This window comes from Borostomias antarcticus (assembly GCF_949987555.1).
Source record: "Borostomias antarcticus genome assembly, chromosome: 6".
NCBI lineage: Eukaryota > Metazoa > Chordata > Actinopteri > Stomiiformes > Stomiidae > Borostomias > Borostomias antarcticus.
In genome coordinates, this window is record NC_140239.1 from 30,001,132 (window position 1) to 30,007,136 (window position 6,005).

Genomic DNA, 6,005 nt, shown 5'->3' on the forward strand with positions numbered 1-6,005 from the left:
ACACTCACAGCAGTTAAGTTTCCCATCCTGCTGAGTCCCGGGCATTGAAGTCAGACTGACCCACACACACTGAGGCGTGCTGATAACACATCAACACTGAATGAGCCAAGCCTGGCTGACCGTGGTGTTCATGTTGATAACGGTAACAGTCTGTAAAGGCTGAAATACTCACCCACCCTGACTCTGCCTAGTGTTGTCTCTGGGTCACAGCACACTTTGTGCAACTGACTTTTGAGAACGAGTAGCCCTTATGTAGTAGCTTTGTAAGCCAAGTACGTTAAGTATGTAAAGAAAACGACCTACGTGTTAATTAAAGGAGTGTTTTATTCTCGCTACCTGACCATTTCGATGTTGGTAGCATGCAAACAGCACTATTTAAGCTGCTAGTTTAACACAATAGCAATAGATATAGTTCCACTGTTCTATTGTTGTGTTAGTCTATCTATCTAGCTATTCTAGGGAGATGGTTAAGGGGGTTAATGGGGTGTTAGGCTGCTATAGTTATCTAACAAGCTAGTGAAGCTACACCCAAGCGACATGAGGGCACAGATTCCCCAGCTAGCTAGGTGACAGGAAGGCCTGACTGACACAACAGATGTAGCTCGGTTAGCTGCCTAGGCTAGCTAGGTGTGCAAGATGTGGGCCCAGCTAGCACTGTGCTAACAAGATATCGTCGTGCTGGTTCTGATGCACTGAACCCTGTCTTACTAACTTTGCTAATTAACCAATATTAATGCATTTTAAGGATTGCAAAGATTAATTTTTTGTTACTCTTGCTTGGTTCTCATTTATCATACATGAAAAGCTGACCGAGCACTTCCAGCAGTGCTCTACAGCTAACATTAGTCTATTAGCATCCTAGCCAGCTATCTCCAAAATGTTAGCTAGTTAGGTGTAACGTGAGCTTTCTTTATATTTCGTTTATTTGTGAAGTGGCACTTGACAGCTCAGCAGATCATAAGTAAAAACATTGGCAAAACCCAAAAGAGCTTTACTCCAATTTGTATCAAATGTATTGCAACTAAGTGTGAAATACGACCCTTCTTCCCCTGAACAGTTGGCAGGAGCTTTAGCTAGGTAGCTAACACATTTACAATCTCTGACGGTTCCTAGAGAGTCTAGCTAACTAGCTATTAGCTAACGTTAGCTCCAGCTATGCTACACGGCTAGCTATGCTACACGGCTAGCTATGCTACACGGCTAGCTATGCTACACGGCACGGCTAGCTATGCTACATGGCTAGCTATGCTACACGGCTAGCTATGCTACACGGCTAGCTATGCTACATGGCTAGCTATGCTACATGGCTAGCTATGCTACACGGCTAGCTATGCTACACGGCTAGCTATGCTACATGGCTAGTTAGCCTAGCTCGCGACGTTAGCGCTTCGTTCCAAAATCACCTCGCAACAGCTCGCGACATATTTTGTGTCACGAGCGCTGTTGATCAGCCTGTAGAATGAACTAATGTATCCGCGCGTGCAGTTCTACACAATCAAACCATTCCTACACAGGAAAACGGGGTGCAAATTACATCTTACCTCCAATTAGAAGGCTTCTATTGTGAGACATGTTTACTCCATGTTCTCTCAGCTGGTGAAGCTCCGGATGGTTTTCGCTGCCTGCTCATCTGCGACCCAGTCGGAGGGCTTTGCGATTTTGGTTTGCTGGTTAAACGCAGAGCCAAAGGAAGCATGTTTCAATGTATCGTTTCGGATCGGATGTCTCAGTGTGTCGTTTTGTTAGTCAGAATTATTGTATCCAGAAATAACGTTTGTTACAGAATGATATGCTCTTGTACATTTTGCTTACAGTGAATCGTCTGGTTATTATTTTGGCCATAGGTCTTGCAAAATTAAATAAGACTTTATACTAGGCTACTATAGGAGATAGCCAAGTCGTGATTATATACGGCTGTAAATTACCCGGCGTGGTTGTGTGTACTCGTGTACAATTTGCTCAAACCCCTAAACGACTTCCCTGCAAATGCTTCACACCTCTGTTCCACTGTTGTTCATATTCCTTATTGCATTGCACACAACAGCCGCTAGATGGCGGTATACAATACAAAAGCATGAGTAGCCTACATTTCCGAAGTGTTCTGTAAAATTGGATGGGTTGATTCACTTTGCATTGGATTGATACAGAGCTGCGTACTACTTTCCTGATACAGTAATTGAGATGCAAGTTTATTTGCTTCAAAACCGGCCACGTGGTAGAAGGATGGTGGTGAAGGTCAGAGCTGTACAGCTGAATTACATTGTGAATCAAAGGGCTCCCTCTTTTATGCTAAGATCTCAATCAATGTGTTATTTAAGTCTATCGTAGGCTATTACTAACTGCTGATTATTAATTTCAAGAAAGTCATATTGTGTGTGTGGAAAAATCTAACTCCAGTAAGCTGTCAGCTGTATGAGTGTGAGTGGAAAGAGGCTATAATTGTGATTGACACACAGCCCAGTCGTGAAGAGACCGATCTGCCAGTGACAATGTTTTTAAAAAATATATAAAAATGAAATACTAAAATAGTATCCATATGATTTATATGCAATGGTTCTGTTTTTTTAATTCGCCCAAAATGTATTTTTTTTTCTAAATTGTATTAGTCCATGAATTTCTGTTGCTTACCGCAATCAATAGGAATAGGGCTTGGGAAAATGTAATCCCAGACACGACCATCTTGTTTCTACACAGGTGTATCTATTTGTCTGATTGGCTCTACTGCATAGAATCCTATGCAATCAGACGAATAGATACACCTGTGTAGAAACAAGATGGTCGTGTCTGGGATTACATTTTCCCAAGCCCTATAGATCAATAGAAATATAGCCTAGAGATAAAATAGCACACGACACAAGGGCATTGCGAACTTGTGTCCCCTGGAGAACCTGGGCTATCTTAAACAAGTGTTGTACCTCTGCCAAATAAGTAGAATTTAGTACAGTCTTTCCCGTGTTGTTTTTGTGTCCCTTGTACATAAAACATGACATGGATGTTTTGATTTTACAAGCACATTAAACACCTACCCAAAATAGGTATTGTTGCTATGTGGCAGATCACTGGCCATTGCTATTTATCTCACTGAATGAGTGGTGGAGTCTATCACACTATAGGCAATCTCAAATTCAACATGTTGTCCAATGTCTCACAATGGACAAAACGATCTAAAACCAGGTGAAATTGCTGTCAGCTGTCAGGATGCTTTTACAGAATTAATTTGATGTCAAAATATATTATTTTTACTTCTTTTTTTTCTCTCCAGGTAAAAACTGGCTAACTGGAGAGCCTTACTTTAACTGTCACCTGACACGGTCTCACTTGGGGAACAAGTCCAGGTGAAGCATATAAATTATATAATTTATCCATACCCTGATTTTCCTCACAAACCCTTTGAAACAACAATATGCCCTCTCATACCACATTTATGACTGCTTTTAGGTGTGTGGTTGAGATTAAAGTGTATATATATTTTAATTAATAGGTCTTATGTGGGGACACATCTGTCATCCATGCTAACTGTGCCACGTTTGTTAAGGCTAGATGTCACGCTTTTAACATTGACTACAGCAGTGAAAGTTTCACATTAGTGGATCACTGCCGCTCATTTATATTGCCTTGTTTTGACTACGTTTTATTGGGAACAAATGTTCTCACATTTATTGCTCTCAATAAATCATGTTTTGTTTAAATAGACTAGAGTAGCTTGGCCTTTGCAGAGTATCAGTTTTGCTGAGCTAGTGAATAAACGCAAGTCCAACTTCTTCACATCAAAACCATGAGGAAGTGATTTTGTGTCCACTGATCCAAACAGCTGAGGAAAAGTCAGCGATTACATTTTATCTACCTTCACATTTCTTGGCTTCTAAGTGTGAGGCTGAGGTTCATGTCTCTTGACTGGACCCAGAGGTGATGGCTGCTGTTGGTCAAGCTGGACTTCCCCTGCCGGAGAGTGGGATAGGTTCAGCTGTCAGAGGGGGCTTGGAAAAGCCTCCCTGGATCTGCTCAGCTGCTAACAGTCGTGAGTGACTGAGAACACTAGTTAAATATAGCCCGGGCTGCACTGCTCTACACTCATCTGCCCAGGAACAAAGAGGGGAAAGAGAGGAGAAGGTCTTCCTGTCAGGGACTTGCTCAACCCCCCCCCCCCTCCGTCGTTTGAGTCTTCATCTCAAGTCAAGTCTGGGCATCTCCAGTTGAAGGAAGGGATTGACTCGTCAAACAGAAGTAGCTATTGAAAGAAGTGGCAGCTGATCTGCCCACCACCTCCTCTCCACTGGACTCTCTCTCTCTCTCTCTCTCTCTCTCTCTCTCTCTCTTGTTCACTCACTCCCTCTCCCTCTCGTACTCCCAGTCATCCTCTCAGTGTGTGGAAGGCTGCTGACCCAAGCCTGGGAGAGGACAAGGCTGCTTGTTTATCTTCAGAAGGTTCCTTCACGCTTCCTGTGGCCTTGGCAGAGAGGAAGAGGAGCACCCGGATGAAGGAACAAGTTAGAGGAGAGGAGTTAGATATATTTTTGTAAATATTTGTAAATTTGAGCTCGTCACAAACAGCTGAGGCAACTACAGTAGGATACTTTGGAGAGAAAGAGACTTGGTTCTCAGTGACTGAAATATTTCACCTTTGACCTGCCACCTGTGATTTGGGATAATTGAAGGCAGGTAAGATAAAATTATGTTTTCTGCTTTCTGCTTTTTAACAAGCCTGATCATTTCCGTACACGGTCACTACTTTGTACATACATGAATGGTGTCTGAGAGATTCTCACAGTCTCTGTGAATAATTAGCTGCTATAATGCTCTAACAATTACGCGAACAAACACCATGTTTATTTATATGGTGAAGTACGGTATACGCTTCTAAACACCCCCTCATGATGTTGACTCATGAAGGAGTTAGTGTGAGTTACACAGTGAGTCATCGGGGTGGGATGGAGCACAGCTTATATTGCTGGTCTAATGTCCTATTAAGACTCTGCTCAGGAAACGGTACATTAGCGAGCATTAATTGATGACATCTTTTAGCAGAAGAATGCTGTAGCTCCCACTCACTCTGCTGGATGGATTACATGTGCTAGGCCTAATAGCTGCTAGAGAAAAGAAACTGCTGCCCACTAATGCGCCAGGGCCTCAACTTTCACAGTGACTGAGTTTAAACATTTGAGCTTGTTTAGTTTGAATGAAAGCTGAATTTTTATTTAGACCAGGGAAGTCATAGTAATATAAAAGTTATTTGCTTTTGAATTAATTCTTAGATGGTCCAGGAGCTGTACCACACTCTGTACCATACCCTGTACCATACCCTGTACCATACTCTGTACCATACTCTGTACCATACTCTGGGGATTCTTGCCCATCCATTAATACCCTTTTCTACTGTCTTCATTTTGCCTTTTTTGAGACAGTCTCAACTGTCTCAACTGACAGTTGAGACAGTGGACAACTGTCCGTGCAGATCGGTATATTTCTGTGAAAGAGGTTCGTCATGTCAGAATCCCCACATGAATGATATTGTGGTATAAATCAGCTGTTTTCTCTTGAATTTGACACAGGTCTGCAGTCGTTTTACCACGCCAGAATGTTTTATGGTAGCTGAAACCGTCATGATGACCATTTTTCAGAGGGTAATTGGGAGGGGGTTCACTTTTGGACAATTCTGAATGAACGCACTGTCTGGCCCATATTACTGCTAGGTAGTTATCGCGTATTATGTATAGGCATCAAATGATCCCTGGCTGTGAATGCCTCCCCTCCTACAGCCTCCAAATGTCATACAACATTCCCCCACACTCCTGTAATCTTCTTGGCGGCAGGGTTCTTCTTTAAATCATCCGCTTCACTTTTTTGCCCGTGTCATGACTTCAGCCATCACCAAAGCCCCAGTGATGAGACAGTGGACCATGAGATCAGTTAACTAATTCAGCTCAGCCATCTCTGAGTGAGGGAAACAGCTCTGTGCCCGCTCCTATGTTTGGTTTCATAACAACACCACTGTTACCATAGCAACA